Raw genomic sequence first — 26,812 nt, 5'->3', positions numbered from 1 at the left:
GTTGATAGCCTTAAGTGCTTACATTATAAAAAGAGAAATGTCTCAAATTAAAGATCTAATGATGCATCTTTAAGACATAGAAAAGCAAGAACAGAGCAAACCCAAAATCAGCAGGAGGCAAGAAATAATAAGGATCAGAACAGAAACAAACAAAACTGAAAATTAAAAAAATACAAAAGATCACCAGAACATTAGTTTTTTTGAGTAGATAAATAAAATAGATAAACCTTTATCCAGACTGGCAAAGAAAAAAGAGAAAGAACTCAATTAAATAAAATTAGACATGAAAAAGATAAACTACAATCAACACCACTGAAATGCAAAAGGTCATAAGAAACTACTACAAAAAACTATATGCTAATAATCTGGAAATCCTGTAAAAAACGGATAAATTCCTGGATTCATATAACCTACCCAGATATAGATCACTTAAACAGACTCATAGCAAGCAGTAATATCAAAGCAGTAATCAGAATTCTTCCATCCAGGCAGATGCTGTGGCTTAGCAGGTAAAGCCAACATCTGCAGTGTGGCATCCCCTATGGGCACCAGTTTGAGTCCCATCTGCTCCATTTCAATCCAGCTCCCTGTTAATATGTCTGGGAAAGCAATAGAGGATGGCCCAAATACTTGGACACCCGACCCCACCTGGGAAACCCTGAAGAAGCTCCTGGCTCCTGGCTTCACATCAGCCCAGCTCCAGCCATTGCAGCCATTTGGGGAATGAACCAATGGATAGGAGATTTCTCACTTTGTCTCTGCCCCACCCCTTCTCTCTCTAACTCTGTCTTTCAAAGAAATAAAAGAAAATTCTGCTAACTGCCAGTATATGAATAAATATGGAGATAATTCTGTCACAAAAAGACAAATAATTCAACTTATGAAATACTCAGAATAGTCAAAATAATAGAGGCAGGATATGGAAGGTGGATATCATAGTCTAGGTACATGAGAGAATGGAAATACTTTTTTTTTTTTTTTCCTGACAGGCAAATTGGACAGTGAGAGAGAGAGACAGAGAGAAAGGTCTTCCTTTTGCCGTTTGTTCACCTTTCAATGGCCGCCCTGGCCAGCGTGCTGCGGCTGGCGCACCACGCTGATCCCAAGGCAGGAGCCAGGTGCTTATCCTGATCTCCCTTGGAGTGCAGGGCCCAAGCACTTGGGCCATCCTCCACTGCCTTCCCAGGCCACAGCAGAAAGCTGGCCTGGAAGAGGGGCAACCGGGACAGAATCCGGCGCCCCGACCGGGACTAGAACCCAGTGTGCCGGCGCCGCAAGGTGGAGGATTAGCCTGTTGAGCCATGGCACCGGCCCAAGGAAAGACAATTTTAAGTGGACAGTTTCATAAGTCCATTTCAGTTTTATATAATGAAAGTATTATGAAGATGGAAGATGGTGATGGGCTGCACAAAACTTCCCAAGGGTTTACTACCACTAAATTAAGATAGTAAAATACATATGTGAATTTTAACACAATAAGAAAATTGGAAAAAAAAATCACTTCACTTACTTTATACTGAGCCCAAAAGAATGATAGTACAGCTGAAATGAACAAATTTGTATAATTTATTTTTGTGTAATCTTTAATTTTTAGTATAATACTGTGAATTTTTAAAAAAATCCAAGGCTTAGGAATAACACAAGTTTTGGAGAAGAATTGTAAAGTAACTTTGTAATATTTTTGCAAAGAGTTTTAAAAGATGAATGGAGATTAAACAAATAGACACAGATACCAATTAGCATGTTCTAAACAATTTGAACATGAAAAGTATCGATGCCCACCAATTTGAGAATTTAATAAATGAAAATCCATGAATCCATTGTGCCAATCAAAGTAAGAGTTTACACTTTAATTTGTCACTACTTTAAATGACTATATACCAATTCGTTAATGTGAAAATTAGTTTCAATTTTCTAGTTCAATTTTCTAGAATATGATTAAAATAGCACACTGGAATACTAAAGTACCATTCCGAATATGCAAAGTAATATCAAAATAGGAATATGTATGATGGTATTAAAAGTTTTTGTAAAATGAAAAATATCTTTGCTTCAAAAATATTTTGGTGCAGAAATTCTGGGAATTTATTTATACTCTTTATTAAAGTACATTTTTCCTGCATGTTTTTAAGACCCTTCATAGGCACAGATTTCAATTGTTTTTCAAGAGCATAAGCTTATTTTTCAATTAAATTTTTTCCACAAGATGCTTAAAGTACCCTCATATATTCTACAACTGCAACAGTAATTGTGATTGGTTACTAACAGGAAGTATTAATAAGACTCTGTGAATACATTCATCCTACTGCCTCTCCTAGGTATTGATCCCCAGACTCCTATGGATAACAAATTCCATGGAGCTTCTAGTTTCTTATGTATATTGTTATAGTATATATATATATATATATATATATATATATATATATATATATCTTGTCCTATAATTTATATATAATTTAAATCATCTCTGGATTATTTTAACACCAAAAGCAATGTAAATGTTTATATAAAGATTATAATACTGAATTGTTTACAAAACAATGACAAGGAAATAACGGTGAATGGCTAGTAAAGTTGTATTTTTTAAAAATATTTTTGGTTCCTGGTTGAGTCAATCCAGACATAGAAAGCGACAGCTGTGTGAATAAATGATATTCACACTTGCTTTTCACATTGAGTGTTATCAGACAAAAGAATTATTTTAGAAATGTGGGAAATGCATAAAAGACTCCAGTGTGACAGTCTTACAATACACTTTTCCACCATTTAAGTTGTATGTTTCTTTACATTAAACAAATAATTTTTAAGTTTCTTAAAAATGATGAAGTACATCAGTGTTTTCAAAAAAATAAAATATACTCATGAAAAATATAAAAATTAATAAAATAATCTGGGGCATTCACATGAAATTTGAAAATTATTAGAGGGAAAATTCTAAACACACTCATTAATTTTTTGATGAATATTTGTGATATGAACCAATTAGTAAAAGAAGAATAAAAATATCAAATAACAAAGAATAACAAATAACAAATAATGAATTTAGAGAGAAAGATATAATTAACCAGTCATTATCTTAAATAGATACTCATGTGTCCTGACAGGAACACCAATGTGTGATAAAAATTTTAAATATGAAATAGAGGGATATAGAATATTCCCAATAGTTCCACATTATCAACTAATTGATGAGTTGAAATTGGAATATCAGATCAAATATAGCCACAAAAGTTGTGGGTAAGTCTTCTGATGTAGTTTAATGTGAAGTATATAATACCATTCAATACCACAGAAAAATATTTTAGCTGCATTCAGTTAAGCTTTTATGTACAAAAATCAGTGTATAGATAATTCAGGTGATAAATATTTTATAGGAAAGCATGATTATTTTCACCTAAAAGTCAAAGTTATATCTAAATATGTAGGGAGAGACACATGTATCCAGATTAAAAGTGTTCTAATGATACTATATAAAGCAATATGGGATATTTATTTGGATTTTAACTTTCAAAGGTAATATAATTACTTATTTTACAAGCAATTAGTGTAATTTGCATAGGATTAAAGATTTTAACTAGTGGGAATTTATTATTTGATAAAATGTTATATTTGTATAAGAACAATTTCTTATACATATGAAATGTACACTAATGTATTAAGGAATACATAATTACTGAAATTATTTTCCTGGCACATTTTAACTCCACCATTTGGGGCAAGTCCGATTGAGCATGTCCCAAATTGTACATCTCCTCCCTCTCTTTTTCCCACTCTTATATTTAACAGGGATCACTTTTCAGTTAAAATTTAAACACCTAAGAATAATTGTGTGTTAATTACAGAGTTCAAACAATAGTACTAGAACAAAAAAAAAATACTACAATGGATAAAGTATTGCATTGTACATCAACAGTTAGGATTTAATGCTATAACTAGTACTCCAATAGTATTTTTCACTTTGTGTTGCTATGTGGGTGCAATCTGTTGAAATCTTTACTTAATATATACTAAACTGATCTTCTGTATATAAAGAGAATTGAAAATGAATATTGATGTGAATGGAAGGGGAGAGGGAGCGGGAAAGGACAGGATTGCGGGTGGGAGGGAAGTTATGGGGGAAGCCATTGTAATCCATAAGCTGTACTTTGGAAATTTATATTCATTAAATAAAAGTTTTAAAAAAAATTTTTCAGCAAGTTTTGACGTTAATCTTCAAAGTTTATCTAAAATTAAATCATTGGAACTAAAAAAAGAAGAAATTATTTTTCCATAATTCCTTCAAGAAATGTGTTCACATGTGTATATAACACAAGCACATGCTAAAGCACACACATAGAACTGAGTGTTCACATACACATATACAGTAATTTCTCAGTACCCATGGGGAATTAGTTCCAGGTCCCTGGGATGCCAAAGTCCCTGGATGATATAGTTAGTTATTTTAAATGGTATAATCTTTACATCACCCTATATTCTCTAACCATTTATAATTTGTAGTAATTTAATAATAATTATATCTAAATAATTGTTATAAATATTAAAGAATAAGAAATAAAAATCTATACATATTTAATACACATACAATTTTATTTCAAAAGGTTTTCTCTGCAATTGCCTGAGCTAGTCCATACAGAATCCATAGATATGGAAGAAAGACAGTATAATATATGTAAATATATACATATATATGCATGTTTGTGTTTTTTGTGTGTATACATGCAAGCATGATTAAGAAAAGTTAATGAATCTAGATGATTGCTACATGCATGCTCCTCCTTTCTACACTGACCCCTTCAGTATTTACATTAAATGTTGAAAAAACTATTCTTAGTCTGATTTTTTAAAGTTAGTCTTTGTTAGCATTAGCTATTAGATTGCTTTGTCTGTTAAGAATTTTTTTCACACTCAATTTTTTTTTGTGAATGGTAAGATTTTAGTTTGCTTGTGCTGATTTTAGCTTTGCCCTTCTGTGTTTCTCCTTGTCTTTTTCATAGTTTTGCCATTCTGTGTTTATTTTCCTTATCCAGAACTTCAGTCCTGAGCAAGAGGTTGTAATCACAAGCTGTTGCTTTCAATTTGTATTGATAAGTGAGTTAGGAATTCATTCATGGGCCCAGTGGAAGAACTGGATTTGCTTCTGCTTGCAAACCTTCTTGTTCAACATCCAGAGATACATGACTGGCTCCAAAGCTAAGCCAAGAGTGAGCAGCTTTTAATTTTGTTGTGCTTTTAAGGAAGAGAAATTTCACATCAGCTATTGGATTTAACTCTGGAAATTAAGCCCATCTTTCCTCCCATACAAAGTACTTTCAGTTTAATAATTAGAGCATTAAGTCCCAACTACTGCTTTCCATCTGTGCATGAGTCTTTCTCTAAGGTAGACCATATGCCAGACCATAAAGCAAGTATCAACATTTTTTTTAAATGGAATCATATCACATATTTTTTTTTTCTGACCACAATGGAATGAAGCTGGGAATGGACAACTTATGATGTTCTGGAATATATGCAAACACCTGGAGACTAAACAACATGCTCCTGAAAATGAACAGTGGGTCTTAGAAGAAAACCAAAGGAAAATAAAAAAAAAGTCCTGAAAATGAATGAAGATGATAACACAACATATCAAAACCTGTGGAATACAACAAAAGCAATGTTAAGAGGGAAATTGGAAAGGCATCATAATAAATGCTCTCACAACGCTTCTCAAAGACCTAGGAAAACAAAAACAAATGAAATCCAAAATTAGTAGGAGGAAAGAAATAATTAAAATTAGAGAAGAAATAAAGAAAATTGAGACAAAAAATACAAAAGATCAGTGAAATGAATAGTTGGTTTTGGAAAATAAACAAAATTGATACACCATTGGCACAACTAATAAAAAGGTGTGGGAGGGGAGAATACCCAAATTAACAAAATCAGAGATGGAAAAGATATTAAAACAGACACCAGAGAAATAAAAAGAATCATCAGGAATTACTACAAACACATACATGACAACACATTATAAAATCTAGAGGAAATGGATAGATTTCTGGATACAGTCTACCATAGTTGAGTCATAAAGACACTATAAACCTAAATAGACCAATGACCAAGAAGGAGATAAAATTGGTAATTAGGAATCTCCTAAAAAAGGAAAAGCCCAGGGCTGGATGGCTTCACTGCTGAATTCTAGCAAACTTTTTTTTTTATTTGACAGGCAGAGTTAGACAGTGAGAGAGACAGAGAGAAAGGTCTTCCTTCCGTTGGTTCACCCCCCAAATGCCCACTACGGCCAGCGCTGTGCTGAACCGAAGCCAGGAGCCAGGTGCTTTTTCCTGGGCTCCCATGCAGGTGCAGGGGGCCATGCACTTGGGCCATCCTCCACTGCCTTCCCGGGCCACAGCAGAGAGCTGGACTGGGAGAGGAGCAACCAGGACTAGAACTCAGTGCCCATATGTGATGCCGGCGCTGCAGGTGGAGGATTAACCAAGTGAACCATGGCGCTGGCACCCTAGCAAACATTTAAAGTAGAAGTAATTTCAATTTTTCTTAAATTACTCAAAAACAACAGACATGAAGTGAATTCACCCAATTCCTTCTAGGAGAGCAAAGTTACCTTAATTTCAAAAACCAGAAAAAAGGCAGAACAAAGAAAAAGAACTAGAGACCAATATCTTTGATGAACATGGATGCAAAAATCTTCAACAAAATACTAGCCATTCAAAATTCAACAACACATCAGAAAGATCATTCACCCAGACCAAAGGGGATTTATTGCTGGTATGCGGGAATGGTTTATCATATGAAAATCAACAAATTTGATGCATCACATTAAAAAAAATTGAGGAATACCAACCATATGATTATCTCAACAGATACAGGGAAAGCATTTGATAAATGACAGCATCCCGATGCCAGATTTCAAGACATATGATAAGGCAGTTATAATCAAAACAGCCTAGTACTGGCACAAAAACATGTGTAGAACAATGGAACAAAATATAAACTCCAGAAAATAATCCATGAATCTAAAACAAATTAGTATTTAATAAAGGAGCCAAAATAAGTTCCTGGAGATAGGGCGATCTCTTCAATTAATGGTGCTGTTAAAAAAGGATCTTTGCATGCAGAAATATGAAACAAGGCCCCTACTTTACATCTTATACAAAAAATCAATTGAAAATGGATCAAGAATATAAATCTATGACCTAATAACTTCAAATCACTAACAGAAAACATCAAACAAACTCTCCAAGATATTGCCATAAGTAAAGACATTTTGTAAAGTCTCAAAAAGAACAGGCAGAAAAGCAAAAACATACCAATGAGAGTACATCAAGCTAACAAGCTTTTGCACTGCAAAGCAAACACTCAAAAAAGTGAAGAGGCAACTGGCAGAATGGGAGAAAATATTTAAAACTATGCAACTGATAAAGGATTAATATTTGGGGCTGGTACTGTGGCATAGCAGGTAAAGTTGCTGCTTGTGGTGCCAGAATTCCATATGGGCACCAGTTTGAGTCCCGGCTGCTCCACTTCAGATCCAGCTCTCTGCTATGGCCTGGGAAAACAGTAGAAGATGGCCCAAGTCCTTCGTCCTGTGCACCCATGTGGGAAACCCAGAAGAAACTCCTGGCTCCTGGCTTCAGATTGGCGCAGCTCCAGTCATTGAGGCCAGTTGGGGAGTGAACCAGTGGATGGAAGATCTTTCTCTCTCTCTCTCTCTCTCTATCTCTCTCTCTCTGTCTGTCTCTCCTTCTCTCTGTGTAACTCTGACTTTCAAATAAATAAATCTTAAAAAGACAACTATCTAGTCATTTTTTTAAAAAAAAAGAATAATACCCCCCAAAAAAGAATAATATCAAAACCTATAAAGAGCTCAAGAAACAGTAATAAAAAAAAAAAACAATCCAGTTAAGCAACAGGCAAGTGGCTGGTGCTGGGGCATAGTGGGTAAAGCCACTGCTTGCAGTGTTGGCATCCCATATGGACACTGGTTTGAATCCCAGCTACTCCACTTCCAATCGGTCTCTCTGATATGACTTTGGAAATCAGTAAAAGATGGCCCAAGTCTTTAGGCCCTTTACCCACATGGGAGACCCAGAAGAAGAACATGGCTCCTGTCTTTGGATATGTGCAGCTCCAGCCATTGCAGCCAACTGGGGAATGAACAAGTGGATGGAGGACCTCTCTCTCTCTCTCTCTGAAACTTGCTGTGTAACTCTGACTTTCAAATAAATGAATAAATCTTTATAAAAACAAAAAAGAAACAGGCAAAGTGCATGGACAAATGTTCTTCAAAGGAGAAAATGCAAATAGGCCAACAGACAACATGGAAAAATGTTCAGAATCACTAGCCATCAGGGAAACACAAATAAAAACAATGAGGTTTCACTTCCCCCCAGTCAGGATGGCTAATATACAAAAATTTAAAAAATCAATAAATTATGGTCAGGATATGGAGAATGGTACTTTCATTCACTGTGGGTGGCAATGTAAATTATTACAATCATTATGAAGACAACATTGAGATTCCTCAGAAATCTGAAAATAGATCTACCATATAATTCAGTAATCCCACTCCTGGGAATTTACCCTGACTAAATGAGATCAGCACATGAAAGAAATTTCAGTTTATTTCAGCTCAATTCACAATAGTTAAGATATGGAAACAAACTAGATGTCCATCATCTTATGACTGGATAAAGAAACTGTGATATAAACACAGTATGGAATACTACCCAGCCATAAAATAGAATGAAATCCTGTCTTTTTCAAAAAAGTTGATGCAACTAGAAATCATTATGCTTAGTGAAATGTCAATCCCAAAAAGACAAATATTATGTTTTCTTGGATCTGTGGTAACTAATAGAGTACAAAACATACATTACATGTGAGATATTTGTATTTTGAGATTTGAGGCTGGTGCCGCAGTTCAATAGGCTAATCCTCCGCCTGCGGCGCCGGCACACTGGGTTCTAGTCCCGGTCGGGGCGCCGGATCCTGTCCCGGTTGCTCCTCTTCCAGTCCAGCTCCCTGCTGTGGCCTGGGAAGGCAGTGGAGGATGGCCCAAGTGCTTGGGCCCTGCACCCGCATGGGAGACCAGGAGAAGCACCTAGCTCCTGGCTTCGAATCAGCGTGGTGCTGAAGAAAAGAACAAGAGATTTGATTATTGCTACAGTCCTTATGTATACTGTTTAATGGTTTATTGTGGAGTCCTTTGGGAGATAGCTAGAAAGAGATGTAGGACTGCAGTTTTAAAGCCCTTTGTCTGTACTGTCTCTACCACTGGCAATACTCCCATACTCAAATAAACCCACAGTTATTTTTCCTGTGGTTACAAATTGGGTTCAAAAAGGACAAATCACAGAACATATCAGGCGTAGGATTGCATATGTGAGGTCAAAATTTTCTTCTCCATAGGGTAAAGATGAATCTTGGGGATGCCTTTCACTACTTTATGGTATAGCGGCTATGCTGGAATCTGTTTCCAAGTGTGTTCTAACTTTTTTTTTTTATTTATTTGATGTAGATATGTTCTAAAATTCTTGGTGTCTAGGAGTTTCACAAACACTCTCTGAATTTCTTTCAGAGAAAATTCTTATGTGATTTGCTCTTTATTTGATGCATTCATGAGTAGAAGGGGTCAGCACTTTGCTATTTTTCTGTGTTGCTAATACCATCTCTGATACTAGTGTCTTTGGTAGTATCTAGAGCTCAATAAATGTGTAGAATGGTCCTAAAACCTTCCATTTTTGTGCCTTGTGCAGTGAAGATGTTTATTTTGCTTTGAGGGTTTTACTGTTCTTTTGTTATACATTTGTGTACAATTGTTCATTCGTATCCACTGGGGATATAGGACACCTAGCAGATAAATCTGTGGTGGTCAAGTCTCTTAGATAAAATGTACATTACTGGACATATAATCTATGCATGTACTCTTATATATTACATAATTCTTTATATTTGTATATTATGTAAATCTTTAGATTATTTGTGACTAATACAGTAAAATGCTATATAAATAGTTGTTATACTTTATTGTTTAGAGAATAATGGCAAAGAAAAATCTAAATGTTTAATGGAGACAATTTTTAAGAATATTTTCTATCTACAGTTTATTGAGTCCATAAATAGGGGACACACATATACAGAGGGCTATATTTAAATATATTTAAATACTAGAAAAGTCTAGGAATGCATCATAGAAGAGCCAAAGATAAGTATATTTTCTGAGTGCTTCATCTTAATTGTGGAATATCCGAATATATTTTTGATTGATATAACAATTCTTGAGAAATAAACGATAATGTTCTAACATGAAATGCAATTATCTTTTTCTTCTTATTTCTAGTTTTTGAGTGTTAGAGAGAATAGTTTTTAAATGACTTGATGTTGTTCTTTGTAATTAATTATTTTTCTTAGAAGAGATGTTTATTCTTTTCATTCATATTAAAGTTTTCTGTTTTATAGTTATTTTCTAAATCATGTGAACATTATATTCTATTAGTTTGCATATTTTGAAGCACATAAATGCATTTTCCATTCATTACAATTTTCATGTTTGTTATAAATATGTCATTTAGGAATTCAAATACTTTCTGTCCTCTTACGTCCATTGAAAATTGAATTATAAAAAAAAAGCTGTAAATATTTTAATCAATTTTTGAAAAGTTACCCAGACTTTATTATTTCAAAATAATGATTGGTTAATACATAAGTGAGATAAAAAGCCTGTGACATATATTACATTTATATTTGAGAGAAAAATAGCCTTCCCATGATATAGAAGAGTGTGTTTCCCTAGGCTATATTTGATTCTTCAAAATCTAGATTATAACACATAGAAAGGGCAAAACTTAATATGAATAGATAAAACAGAAAATTGGTTTGAAGTAGCAAATTTTTAAGGATCTAGCCAAGGAAATTCATGCACAGAAAGTGAAATAGCACTATGATAAAGCAGTGAACTTGCACAATTATTCATGCCCATAATTTTCAAATATTTATTGAGTACAGCTGTGGGCTTGACACTGTTGTAGGTGTTGCTGTACTGCAATGAAAAAAAGTTAAATGATCTCTACATTCAGAAGTCCTATATTTTAATGGGAGGAGATATAATATTAATAATTATGAAGTAAAATATGTTTTCATGGTAAAGGAAAGTGCCATGACCAATAATAAAATACAAAAGTATAGAGAGAACTTTTGTAAATAAAATGGTTAAGGAACCATCTATAATAAAAGGACATTCAGGTTTTCTGCAGATAGTGAGGGAATGAGGTTCTAAGTGTGGCTGTTGACAAAGGAAAGAATGTTCTTGTCACATCAAATTTTAAGCCAGAGATGTTGCAGAGAATAGGATTGCCATTTATAGAAACAAGAAATTTATGATAAACATGAATCCTTAGATATGAAATATAGGGAGCACCAAATGGTATAGTTTTATAGACCATAATGAAGTCACTGTATTCTACTATAGAAAAAGTAGAAATCCACTGGAGGCTTTTGGGGCAAGGGAATATGATATTGCTAATATTTTGGCAGATGTATTGAGAATACCATTTAAATGAATAAAGTGACAGCAAGGTTTTACTTCCTAAGTACTCCACTGCAGAGCTGATCATGTTATTGAACTGAGTGTAGCAAGAGATATGCAAATTATATATATCATTATATATTTAATGTTTTTTTTTTTTATTTAAAAGCCAAAGAGAGAGAGAGAGAACTTCATTCTGCTAGTTCATTTCTTAAGTAGCCAAAACAGCCAAAGTTGTGCCAGGCTAAAGCCAGGGGGCAGGGATTCTGCCTGGCTCTCCCATTTGGATGAATGGGACACAGCACTTGTCTCATGATCTACTGCCTCACAGATACATCAGCAGGAAGCTGGATAGTAAGTGAAATACCTGGTACTTGAATTAGCACTCCAACATGGGACACTGGTGTTGCAAGCAGTAATTTAACCTGCTGTACCTCATCTTCACACAAAATTTTAAAGATATATAGAAGACAGACTAACAGCCCCCTAAACATGCCAATATCTTAATCCAATGGATCTGTAAATATTCTACTTTATATGAATCAGGAACTTTGCTTATGTTATTAAATTAAGGAGAGTGAGATGGGAAGATCATACAGGATAAAGTGGATATGCTTCACATAATCCCAATTTTCCTTAAAAATGGAAAAATGAAAAAGAAGAGAGTCACAGAGATATGCTGCAGGAGAATGAAGCCAGAGACATACGGCATTGGTGACTGGAAAGATGAGGAAAAGGGGGCGCTAAAATAAGGAAAGGGAAAGGAAATTATTCTACCTTGGAGGATACAGAAAAGAGTTACTTGAGTTTAGACTAATGACACCAGTCTAGGAAGTCTAACCTATAGTACTATGATAGTAAGTTGTAGTATGTGGCCATTTGTAAGGCATCAGTAAACAACTCATACACATTTTTCTATCTGGAACCAGAGTACTGCTGAGCAAAACTTGGAAACAAATTAGATAAGAAGTTTTGGAATTGGGCAGTAAATGGAGACAAGACAAATTTTAAAGAGCAAGACAAAAGTGCATGGGTTGCTAGTGAGCTCTCAAAAGCAAGTGAAAATCATGGTAAAGAAAATATATTACCTTAGATAACACCTAAATCATTAAAAATGCCCAAATCATGAACATTAAATGATCTACTTGTGAGGGCTCAAAAAGAAATGAGGATCATCTTATTGGAAATTGCAGGAAAGCAAGTAGTTATTATATTGTGGCAGGCAACCTCATAGGTTTCTGTCTTGTTGTTAAGTGGAAAGCACTACTTGTAAGCAATTGAATACAACACTAGCTAATTGGAATTTGAAACAAAGTATTGAAAGTGTGGAATCATTTTTTCCTGATGCTGATAATAAAATACAGGAGGAGAAAAAGTGAATTAAGGGAAAACTGGTGAGAAAAAGAATCAGTAACAAATTGTTTAGGAAATCCTTAGTCTCCCCAGATTGGAAGAGAAGTAAAAATTCACAGCCAGGAATTCATGCTCTACAGAGAAATGTTAAAAATGAGGTTGTACAACCCTTTGCTAATACCTTAGTAAGACCAAAAGTTCAACGTGTTCAGTAAATGCCTCTTTGGAGAGATTAAGAGTATAACTCACAGAACCTATCAATCAAACCAAAAAAAAAAAAAAAAAAAACCTCTGGAAACTTATTGTATGTGTTCCCTTAGTCATTTCAGCAATATCCAACAATATAGGTCAGATTGTAAAGTGTCTGCAGGAGGCCTGTTATGTAATGGAATGAATCCTCTTGGCAAACTAGAGAGTCTCAAAATTCTTTAGAAGTTTATATAAGCAGAAGCAGTGTCAGTTTGTAGGAAAAAGGACATAAAAAAAATTTAAAAATGCTGTCAGACTCTCAAATCCCTACAGGCAGGAAACAGGCTGACCAAATGACTCACCTGCATGAATACCTTTTTGTGAGAAAGAAAATAAGAATCAGAAGAAAAAGGAATTGGTCAAGAGGATGGAGTCACACACTATGGAAGATTATTCTCTGACATTAAAACGTAAATAAGATATAAAGAAGACATTAAAACTCCAGCTTGGAGTTTGCCAACTGGATTCCAAAACTACTTGGGACTAGTGGCTTCTTTGTTTCTTTCGTTTTGTGCCTGTTGGATTGGGATGTCTATACTGATTGTGCTTTGCCCGTCCCACCATCATATTTTGAGAGTAAATAATGTGGCTATATATTATCAGAGGTTGTGCCTATGGACAAATATCACTCACAGTCTCAAACATGCCAAACATAACTGATTTAGATAAGAGGATTGAAAATTTTAGCTAAAGATTTTTGGTAAAGGTTTGGAGTTGCATTGGGTCCTGTAAGGGTTTAGGAACCTTGGGATAATGTGAATGCATTCTGTCTTAAAGACAGAAACTTTAAGGAACATGCAGTATAGTGCATTGTACAAAATAACAGACTTTGATATATGTTTACATAGTAATCTGAGGAATCAGTGATATATTACTTAATGATACCTAATGATATTTGTGTACATTAAAAGTTAAGGTAAAAATGAACAGAGATATTAAAGGATAAATAGAGATGTGATTAAATAAGAAATAAAACAGACATGAAATGTTGTCAATTTTGAATGAAAAATTACCCTGGAAACTTGAGAGACAAGTAAGTAAATTGTATATCCTTTTCACTCTCCCAAGAGGAATATAGATTCCTGACACCATAATTTAGCTTCATAAAATCTGTAAGATATTTGATTTATAGGACTGTATGACAATACATTAGTCTTTTTAAAATAATTAATATCCTGGGGCGGAGCCAAGATGACGGATAGTGAAGACGTGCGCCGATAGTCTGCGAAAATAAAGTTTCATAAAAGTGGAATTACTGCAGCCTCAGGAAAAGACTCAAGAAAAAAAACTGCAGAGGAAAAGCTTCTGGATCTAGTGGATGTAATACAGAGGACCTACAGAGAGCCCACCGCGTGGAAACCCACCGCGGGACCCGAGCCGCAGAATCTTGCAAGCGCGGGAACCAGAGGTAAGACAAAAGCCTCAGAAACTCTCCCCCTCCCGCCTCCGCCTGCAGCTCTGCCGCGGCGGCGGCGGCGGTGGCGTCCCGAGCACCTCTCTCTGTGGTCCCAGTCCCGGCGAGCACGCGCAGCCACTATGGTGGCGGCGGCGGCGGCGATCGTGTGGCCCGGCTTGCCCTAGGCGACAGAGCCTAGAGAGGAAGATCACGGGAGAATCGCCAGGTGGAGCCGTGGATCGACAGCTGAGGCAAGGCCTCAGGAAAAGACTCAAGAAAAAAACTGCAGAGGAAACGCTTCCAGATCTAGTGGATGTGACACAGAGGACCGACAAGGAGCCCACCGCGTGGAAAACCAACCGCGGGAGACGAGCCACAGAATCTCCCCAGCGCGGGAACCAACGGGAAGTAAGACAAAAGCCCCAGAAACGCGTGACATTAGTGGATAAAGGCAGAGGCCCCTCCCTCCACTTGAGCAAAACAGAAAGTAGGCACCATTTTACATATGTAAAGCGGCAATGAGTACACAAACTAAGTAACTTTGGGTCTAAGGTGAAACTGGAGAACACATTGAGGGCTGCATAAACTCTGTGTGTGGTCCCAGGGGTAGTTCAAACGAATACTCACAGAGGCCAGATTTCAACTACCCTCAATTCCACTCAGCCATTCGGAATTACTTCACAACTGAGTCAAAAAAAAAAAAAAAAATAGAGAGAGAAAGAGAGAGAGAGAGATCCAGCAAGGAGCAAGGAGAGTCACTTTTTGCACAGCCTTAAACCTGAAGAATCAAGCAGAGCTCTCTGGCCACACCCACCACAGCCTCTAAGGATCCATCAAAGCAGACAGCCCACTTAGCAGCATAGTATAACGAGAAAAAAAACACCACAGCAAAAAAAAAAACAAAAACAAACAAACAACAAAAAAACATAAATTATATCCAACATGCCAAACAACAAACGTAGAAGCCAAGGTAACAAGAGCAAGGAAGACACTATGATGCCCCCAAATGAAAAAGACCCCCCAATCCAAGATTATGAAGATGAAGAGATAGAGGAAATACAAGAAGCGGATCTCAAAAAACTGATAAGAACATTACAAAGTTCTCAAAAACAAATTGTTGAACTACAGAAATCCTTAATGGACAAGATAGAAAATCTGTCGCACGAAAATGAAATATTAAGGAGGAATCAAAATGAAATGAAACAACTAGTAGAACATGAAACTGTGATAGTGATGAGAAATCATAATGAAATGAAGAACTCAATAGATCAAATGACAAACACATTAGAAAGCCTCAAAAACAGAATGGGTGAAGCAGAAGAGAAAATATCGGAATTAGAAGACAGAGAACAGGAAAGGAAACAATCAAATCAAAGAAAAGAAGAAGAAATCAGAAATCTAAAAAATACTGTCAGGAATCTACAGGATACTATGAAAAAACCCAACATCAGGGTTCTAGGAGTACCTGAAGGCATGGAGAGGGAGAAAGGATTAGAAGGCATTTTCAGTGAGATACTAGCAGAAAATTTCCCAGGATTGGAGAAGGAAAGAGACATCCTAGTACAGGAAGCTCATAGAACCCCTAATAAACATGACCAAAAGAGATCCTCACCACAACACGTCGTAATCAAAGTCACCACAGTGAAACATAAAGAAAAGATCCTAAAATGTGCAAGAGAGAAATGCCAGATTACTCTCAGAGGATCTCCAATTAGACTCACAGCTGACTTCTCATCAGAAACCCTACAAGCTAGGAGAGAATGGCGAGACATAGCCCAGGTGCTAAGAGAGAAAAACTGCCAGCCCAGAATATTATATCCTGCAAAGCTCTCATTTGTGAATGAAGGTGAAATAAAGACCTTTCACAGCAAACAGAAATTGCAAGAATTTGTAGCCACTCGTCCAGCCCTGCAAAAGATGCTTAAAGATGTGTTACATACAGAAACACAGAAACACGGTCACCAATATGAAAGAAGGTAAAGGAAGGAAACCTCACAGCAAAAGATCACAGGAATCTCAAACCAGATATTAGAAAATATCTTTGGCAAATGGCAGAGCAAAGTTACTCCTTCTCAATAGTCACATTGAATGTTAATGGCTTGAACTGTCCAGTTAAAAGACACTGATTGGCTGATTGGGTTAAGGAACAAAACCCATCTTTTTGCTGCTTACAAGAAACTCATCTATCCAACAATGATCCATACAGGCTGAAAGTGAAAGGCTGGAAAAAGATATACCATGCCAACAGAAATGAAAAAAGAGCGGGCGTAGCCATCTTAATATCGGACAACATAAACTTTACCACAAAAACTGTTAGGAAAGACAAAGAGGGGCACTATATAATGATTAACGGATCCATTCAACAGGAAGATATAACGATTATCAATGTATATGCACCTAATTATAGGGCACCAGCTTACTTAAAAGACTTGTTAAGGGACTTAAAGGGAGACTTAGACCCCAATACAATAGTACTGGGGGACTTCAATACTCCAAATGGATCTAACAGATATCTACAGAACATTTCATCCTTCACATAAAGAATTTACATTCTTCTCAGCAGTACATGGAACCTTCTCTAGGATTGACCACATACTAGGCCATAAAGCAAGTCTCAGCAAATTCAAGAGAATTAGAATCACACCATGCAGCTTCTCAGACCACAAAGGAATGAAATTGGAAATTAGCAACTCGGGAATCCTCAGAGCACGTGCAAACACATGGAGATTGAACAACATGATCCTGAATGAACAATGGGTCATAGAAGAAATTAAAAGAGAAATCAAAAATTTTCTGGAAGTAAATGAGGATAACAGCACAACATATCAAAACCTATGGGATACAACAAAAGCAGTGTTAAGAGGAAAGTTTATATCAATAGGTGCCTACATCAAGAAATTGGAAAGGCACCAAATAGATGAGCTTTCAAGTCATCTCAAGGATCTAGAAAATCTGCAGCAAACCAAACCCAAACCCAGTAGGAGAAGAGAAATAATTAAAATCAAAAAAGAAATCAACAGGATTGAATCCAAAAAAACATTACAAAAAATCAGCCAAACGAGGAGCTGGTGTTTTGGAAAAATAAACAAAATCGACACCCCATTGGCCCAACTAACTAAAAAAAGAAGAGAAAAGACCCAAATCAATAGGATCAGAGATGAAAAGGAAAACGTAACAACAGACGCCGCAGAAATAAAAAGAATCATCAGAAATTACTACAAGCACTTGTATGCCAGCAAACAGGGAAATCTATCAGAAATGGACAGATTCTTGGACACATACAACCTACCTAAATTGAGCCAGGAAGACATAGAAAACCTAAACAGACCAATAACTGACACAGAAATTGAAACAGTAATAAAGGCCCTACCAACAAAGAAAAGCCCAGGGCCAGATGGATTCACTGCTGAATTCTACCAGACATTTAGAGAAGAACTAACTCCAATTCTCAAACTATTCAGAGCAATCGAAAAAGAGGGAATCCTCCCAAATTCTTTCTATGAAGCCAGCATCACCTTAATTCCTAAGCCAGAAAAAGATGCAACATTGAAAGAGAATTACAGACCAATATCCCTGATGAACATAGATGCAAAAATCCTCAATAAAATTCTGGCCAATAGAATGCAACAACACATCAGAAAGATCATCCACCCAGACCAAGTGGGATTTATCCCTGGTATGCAGGGATGGTTCAACATTCACAAAACAATCAACGTAATACACTACATTAACAGACTGCAGAAGACAACCATATGATTCTCTCAATAGACGCAGAGAAAGCATTTGATAAAATACAACACCCTTTCATGATGAAAACTCTAAGCGAACAGCGAATAGAAGGAACATTACTCAATACAATCAAAGCAATATATGAAAAGCCCACGGCCAACATCCTATTAAATGGAGAAAAGTTGGAAGCATTTCCGCTGAGATCTGGTACCAGACAGGGATGCCCACTCTCACCACTGCTATTCAATATAGTTCTGGAAGTTTTGGCCAGAGCTATTAGGCAAGAAAAAGAAATAAAGGGATACAAATCGGGAAGGAAGAACTCAAACTATCCCTCTTTGCAGATGATATGAGTCTTTATTTAGGGGACCCAAAGAACTCTACTAAGAGGCTGCTGGAACTCATCGAAGAGTTTGGCAAAGTAGCAGGATATAAAATCAATGCACAAAAATCAACAGCCTTTGTATACACAGGCAATGCCACAGCTGAGGAAGAACTTCTAAAATCAATGCCATTCTCAGTAGCTACAAAAACAATCAAATACCTTGGAATAAACTTAATGCTGTAATTAGTACTCCAATGGTAGTTTTTTCACTTTATGTTGCTAGATGGGCAAACTGTTGAAATCTTTACCTAATATATACTAAACTGATCTTCTGTATATAAAGAGAATTGAAAATGAATCTTTATGTGAATGGAAGGGGAAAGGGAGCGGGAAAGGGGAGGGTTGCGAGCGGGAGGGAAATTATGGGAGGGGTAAGCCATTGTAACCCATAAGCTGTACTTTGGAAATTTATATTCATTAAATAAAAGTTTAATAAAAAAATAAAATAAAATAAAATAAAATAATTAATATCCTGATAATTTGTTATGTCATGAATAGAAAACTGATAAAAGACGTTATTTGCAAATGGGTTAGATGTAAAATGTGAAATAAACGATTATAAAGAAATCCTAAAGTGGAAATGATATTTTGCAGGTACGGTAAAATATTCAATTTTGAATGTAATTGTTGCTAAGGGTTGGTGATAAGCTTTAGTATCCCAAGTGGAGTTGTTGAGAAAGTTACTGGGCAAGTGACATTGTGACGTGAAGACTACCTCAGGTGGTAGATGTATCTGGGGGAGATGCATATTACACCAATAGAAGGGAAAAGATCAACCGTGGAGAACGTGGAAAAAGAAAACAGAATAGAAACGTATATTAATGTCTAGGACACTTAAATTCAGTAATCGGAATCATGATGTGAATATAGGCACAAAAAATGCTTTGAAGGGGCCAGTAAAGTAGAAAAAAAAGTTTTCCATAAATACATGTGAAAAAAGACATTGCAAGTAGATAGCTGGGATTAGCCTTGAACTCTGGGTAGAATTAACAAATCAGGGCTGAGTATTAGCATTGTATTTAGAAATGTGAAATTCATAGATGATCTAAAAGTTACAAATCTTATAGAATATTAAGTAAAATATTTTTAGATATATAAATCGCCTCAAATGATTACATGTCAATCCCTTGATATTCTCTAATGATTGTCCGTTTTCTGACAGTGTTAGATTTTTTTTTTAATATTTGTTTATTTGAGAGGCAGAGTTACAAATAGAGGGAGAGTCAGCAAAAAAGGTTTTCCATCTGCAGGTTCACTCCCGAAATGGCTGCAATTGTTGGAGATAGTCCAATATAAAGCCAAGAGTCAGGAGCTTCTTCTGGATCTCCCACATGGGTGCAGGGGTCTAAGTGTTTGGTCCACCTTCCACTGCTTTCTCAGGCCATCAGCAAGGAGCTGGATCATAAGTTGAACAGCCAGGACTTGAACCAGCACCCATCTGGGATGCTGGCACTGCAGGTGGATGCTTAGCTCACTATGCCACAGCATCGACATTGCTAAAATGGTCTTAAGTGAAGCCTTTCTGAAGAAATTTCTTGTTCTTACAGTAATCAGTGTTCATTAGTCATGGAACATTTTCTTTTGCTCATGGAAGAGGATATTCTAACAGTGAATATGCTAGCCAAACATTTTTATCAAAAACATAAAAATGATACATATAGGAAGTGGTTATTTGCTGTCAGTAATTAGCAAATGCAATATTAAAATCTCTGTGGGGCTAACATTTTAGAAAGCAGGTTAAGCCATTGCTTGCAATGTCAGCATCCCATCTTGGAGGATTAGTTTGGGTCCCATTTAAACTGGCTAATCTGCTTCCCATCCAATTTCCCCCTAGTGAGCCTGGGAGGGCAGTGGAGGATGCCCCGAGTACCTGGGCCCTTATTATTTATGTGGGAGACCTGGATAGAGTTCCTGGCCCCTGCCTCAGACTGGCAAAGATCTGGTTGTTACAACCATTTGTGGTGTGAACCAGTAGATGGAAGATCTCTCACTTTCTCCCCACTCTGCCTTTCAAATAAGTAAATAAATCAATCATTATAAAAGCTCTGCAAAATAATTAAAATAAAGTTAGGCCCAGATTACTTTTGGTCACGTTTTATAGGGATGTTTGAACGCATGGCTTTAATGGATTTTTTAAATGTTAAAAGATTTTAAAAAGAATGTTTTGATGGTAACAATACTTTTTTAATACAAACCACTGACTGGCAGTTGAAGGAGAAATATACTATCCCTTAAATAGAAAGCAGACACAATACTTTATGAAGTAGAAGTGCTGCAACCAACATAAGGAGATTCTTAGAGTGAGAATGTGTTATTAACGTTTGATACAAGCTCTTCACTTTCAACTTTCCAGTTTTCTGTGGTCTTCTAATAGATTTCAAGGATTTGGAATGGTAGAAAAAAGTGATCTTAAACAGTTAAGGGCCATCTAACTCACCAAGACTTGTTGTTGGAAACTGCAAAATAGCAAGATCATGTCTAAAAATAGATGCCAGCAGGCTACTTAATATCTAGACTGAGCTCACTTACTTACATCTAGTTATGAAATATATTCGCTTCATGTTTCAAGAGTCTAGTGTCCAGTACCAATAAAAGGAGTACATTTTCCAATCATTTAATAACTTTCCAAAATTAATTGTAAAATGTCATTTTCTTAGTACCATCAGTGTGGCATAGTGGGTAAAGCTTATGCCTGCAATGCAAGCATCCCATGTGGGCACTAGTTCAAAACTCAGTTGCTCCACTTCAGATTCAGCTCCTATAAATGCAACTGGGAAAGCAATGTAGGACTGTCCAAATGCTTGGATCCCTGCACCCACATGAGAGGTCTGGAAAAATCCCCTGGCTCTTGGTTTTAACCTGGCCCAGCTCCAACCATTGCAGCCATTTGGGGAATGAATGAGCAGATGGAAAATTTTATCTATGCCTTCCCCTCTCTCTGTGTAAATCTGCCTTTCAAATAAATAAATCTTAATAAATATACTAGACTATATATATGCATATATATATATATCATTCCTCAATTTTAAAACACATAAGTGCAATAAAAACCATGCACACAATTTATAGTCAAATGAATGTAAAAACATGAAAAATATATTTCTAGAAGTTTGCTTATTGAGAGAGGATAATTTGATACATGCCTACTATATAAATTACAAATTATTGTATATACTGATATAGTAAAATCAAACTCTCCATTGGATAATAAGTATAATAGAATTATCCCTTTTAAATAATCTCCAATATGTTACCTTATTTAATCCTCCTTTTCTGGATCATTCTCATCAACACACCAATATGCAGTGTACCAACTGATTTCCTAATAATTGATATTTTAATACTATTTTGCTACATTATTAAGATATAAAAATTATAGCATTTTTAGATCAGGTAAATTATATCTGTATTAAATTTTCTGTAATGAGATTGTCAAGTCAACAGCAACTCCATGTGCAAGTCAATATATATATTAGTGAAATGTCCTCCATATGAAACATGTAAGAGTGTCTGTTTCCCAAAGTTATCCAATACACATGATGTTAAACAATCTAGAAAGTGAAAAATTTTATATCAGTTTAATTTATTTAAAAATATTTATTTGTTTTTTTTTTTGAAAGTCAGAGGTACATAGAGAAAGAGAAGCAGAGATCTTCCATCCACTGTTCAGTCCCCAGATGACTACCTCAGCCAGCACTTGGCCTGGTCAAAACTGGGAGCCAAGAATTTAATCTGATCCTTCTGTGCGGCTGGCAGGGACCCAAACATGTGGGGCATTTTTTGTTGCTTTTCCCAGGCCATTATCAGAAAGCTGAATCAGAAGTAGAGCAGCTGGGACATGAACCAGCATCCATGGGGTGTGCTGGCCTTGAACGCAGCAGCTTAACCTACTATGCCATAATGTCAGTCCACGCAATGTAGCATAAATTTTTATTTCTCCTGTTACAAAAGGATAGCAAAAATGACCCCAGATTTCCACCTTCCCTGTAAACAAATATGTGTTTTTAGCATGATGTTATAATTGTTACTATGAGGAAATAAAGTTTGGTTCCCCATGTGTTGAATGCCAAAGGTGTTTTTCGACACACTTTGTCAAATTCGATTTGGCAGAAATGACAGTGATTCAGCTCTAAGCTATCATCTTATAAGTTCTTGTAACCCTTCTATTTTAAAGATTTATTTATTTATTTGAAAGGCAGAGAGTTACAGAGAGGCAAAGGCAGAGAAAGAAGTCTTCCATCTGCTGGTTCACTCCACAGTTAGCTGCACTGGCTGGAGCTGTGCCAATCCAAAGCCAGAAGCCAGCCAGGAGCCAAGAACCAGGAGCAGGAGCTTCTTCAGGGTATCCCATGCAGGAGAGGCCCAAGCCCTTGGCCTGAACTGGCACATATATGGGATGCCAGCACTGCAGGTTGTGGCTTTACCCCCAACGGCACAGCTCCAACCCCACTGGAAGCCCTTTTTTTATAGAAAGCTTTTTTTTTTTTTTTTTTGGACAGGCAAAGTGGACAGTGAGAGAGAGAGAGAGACAGAGAAAGGTCTTCCTTTTCCATTGGTTCAACCCCCAATGACCGTTGGGGCTGGTGCCCTGCGGCCGGTGCACCTCGCTGATCCGAAGCCAGGAGCTAGGTGCTTCTCCTGGTCTCCCATGCGGGTGCAGGGCCCAAGGACTTGGGTCATCCTCCACTGCACTCCCGGGCCGCAGTGGAGAGCTGGACTGGAGGAGGAGCAACCAGGACAGAATTCGGCACTCCGAATGTTACTAGAACTTGGTGTGCCGGTGCCACAGGTGGAGGATTAACCTAGTGAGCCGCAGCACTGGCTGAAAGCTTTTTTTAATAAATATAAATTTCATAGGTACAACTTTTGGATTATAGCGGTTCTTCCCCACATATACGCCCCTCCCACACCCACTCCCATCCCACCCCCTACTCCCTCTCCTATCCCATTCTTCATTAAGATTCATATTTAATTACCTTTATATACAAAAGATCAACTCTATACTAAGTAAACATTCCAACAGTTTGCACCCACACAGACACACAAAGTGTAAAATACTGCTTGAAGACTAGTTTTACCGTTAATTCTAACAGACAAGCACATTAAGGACAGAGCCCCTATATAGGGAGCAAGTGCATAGTGACTTCTGTTGTTTATTTAACAATTGACACTCTTATTTATGATATCATTGATCACCTAAGGCTCTTTTCATGAGCTTCCAAGTCTATGGAAGCCTCTTGAATCCACAAACTCTGACATTATTTTTGACAGGGCTATAATCAAAGTGGAACTTCTCTCTTCCCTTCAGAGAAAGTTATCTCCTTTAACAGCCCCTTCTTTCCACAGGGATCTCACTCACAGAGGTCTTTCATTTAGGTCATTTCTTGCCACAGTGTCTTGGCTTTCTATGCCTGAAATGCTTTTGTGGGTTTTTTAGCTATAACCGAATGCCTTAAGGGCTGATTCTGAGGTCAGAATGCTGCTTAGGGCATTTGTCATTATATGAGTCTGCAGTGTTTCCCACTTCCCATGTTGGGTCATTCTCGCCTTTTTAATTCTATTATTATTAGCGGACACTTAGACTTATTTATGTGATCTCTTTGAGACTTCATCCTATCTTTACAATCAGTTATGAACTTAAACTGATCACTTTAACTAGTAAGATGGCATTAGTACCTGCCAATTTAATGGGATTTAGAGTCTGTTTTTTAGCCCTTTTTAAAATTTTATTTGATAGGCTGAGTGAAAGATGGACAGAGATCTTCCATCCTCTGATTCACTTCTCAAATACTTGCACAGTCAGGACGAGGCCTCATGGAACTCAGGAGCTTTAGAATTCCATGCAGGTCTCCCACATGGAGAACAGAGCTTTGGACATAATCTGTTGCTTTCCAGGATGCACATTATCCAGAAGCTGGATCAGAAGTGGAATAACAGGAGCTAAAATATGACACTCTGATGTGGGATTCATGCATCTCAACCAGCAACTTAGCTGTTGCCTCAGACACTCATCTCATCCCATATACTTCTAACCTCTCTTTTGGTGAATTGTTCCAACGCCATGTGAAGAAAATATTGGACAGGCTTGCTGAATGATTAGGACTGCTCAAGTGTTACTCCTAGCAATTTACAGCCAGACAAAAAACTACCAGTCAGTTACTATGTGAAGTACATTCTAGAAGGGTCTTCTAAGGACTGTCCAACCAGCTAGGAACAGATGCATCAGCTCAAAGACAGATAGGCATATGGGAATTTCACAACATACATGAAAGCTATGAAAGAGTGACAAGTGAAATAACTAATAATGAGAAACCAAGTATCGAAACTTGAGATTATCTTTGATTGACTTAAAAAAGAACTGAATACAACCAAGGAAAGAATCCATGAAAATAAGGACAAATGAATCATATTTACTGCAAGTGAATCACAGTTGCAAAAATTCTGGAAATAAACTTCATCAGCTTTTTAAAGACGTATTGAATAATATCAGCATACATACATACACACACAGATAAGATATGTATGTGTGTGTTTTATATCTATATCTTTATCTATATCTATATCTATCTATCTGGAACTCAAAATGAAAAGGGGAACAGAATAAAACAATGAAAACTTTTCTGTTCATCTCTGCGACTTGAGATGTTATCATATGAAAATGCCAATACTAATTAGCATTTATATCTGGGCTTTTTATCTTGTTTCATTTATCTACTTAAGCATTCAATTATTGAGCATTTATAATATGTCTTAGTAGCTGATATGGCTGTTCCTCATTTATTTCTCTTATTTCATGTTCTTTTACTATAAAACTGCATTTAAATTTTGATAATTATATGTAGGACCAACTTATCTAGTTTTTAGGGAATAAATTACATTAATGTAATCATTAGCCTACTTATTATTATTTTCATAATTTTACATTTGATAGAAATTTATATTTGATATAGAGATTTGCTTTTCCAATAATTCATTACCTTTCATTTCTTTCTATTACAGTGTATTTTGTAATGTTTCAGTTTTTCTCATATGCACCATTCTTTTGCAAATGGGGAGTATTTATAGAAATATCAGCCACGCTCAGCTGTACATTTCTACTAGGGTTAAGATTATAAAATTCTGATTCAGAAAGAGGTGTTTGATCTGGCATCCCAGTTGAGAGTGCCTGGGTTTGAGGCCTACTTTGGACCATGAGTCTAGCTTCTTGCTAATGCATCCCTGTAAAAGAGCAGATGACGGTGCATGTATTGGGTCCCTGCCACCCACAAGGGAGACTTGGATTGAGTTCTCAGCTCTGTCCTCTAGTCTCAGCCTTTGTGGTCCTTGGGGGAATAAATCAGCAAATGGGAAATCCTATTTTTTGTCTGTCTATCACTGTTTCTTGCTTTGTATCTCTGCCTTTCAAAAAGTAGCTAGCTAGCTATGCAGAAAAATTAAAAATAACAATTAAGTGCTAATTTATTATATATTGTTTGGTTGGGGAACCTGAAGATTGGATGGGTATTCTCAAAAATATATCTCATATTCATGTACATATAAATTCCTGGACAGGGATACTTTAATATTCTGATGGAATATATGAGGCTAATGGTCAGATTGTTGAGTAAAAGAAAAATAACTTTCATGTTGATGATTAAATTGTATATTTGTATTTTTAATCTGCTGATTTAAACTTTTCCTTTCCCCTCTAAGTTGTTGATTCTGAGTCCAAAGACACTTGTCTTCTACTTTGGCAGAGGAAGGGATTTAGATACAGCATATAAGCGACTCTATTTATTTTTTTAACTTTTATTTAATAAATTTAAATTTCCAAAGTACAACTTTTGGATTATAGCGGCTCCCCCCCCCCAAAAAAAAATAAAACCTCCCAGCTATGCACAACCATCCCATCTCCCACTCCATCTCTCATCCCATTCACATCAAGATTCATTTTCAATTATCTTTACATACAGAAGATATATATATATATATATATATATAATATATCTTTATATAATATATATCTTATTTATATATAAGATATATGAAATCTTTACTTAGTATATACAACAGTTTGCACCCACACAGAAACACAAAGTATAAAGTATTATTTGAGGAATAGTTATGCCACTAATTCACATAGTACAACACATTAAGGACAGGGGAGTAAGTGCACAGTGACTCCATGTTGTTGATT

This window comes from Lepus europaeus, chromosome 2 (assembly GCF_033115175.1).
Source record: "Lepus europaeus isolate LE1 chromosome 2, mLepTim1.pri, whole genome shotgun sequence".
NCBI classification, from domain to species: domain Eukaryota; kingdom Metazoa; phylum Chordata; class Mammalia; order Lagomorpha; family Leporidae; genus Lepus; species Lepus europaeus.
The sequence above is the reverse complement of the archived record's forward strand: the minus strand, read 5'-3'. Positions refer to the sequence as shown.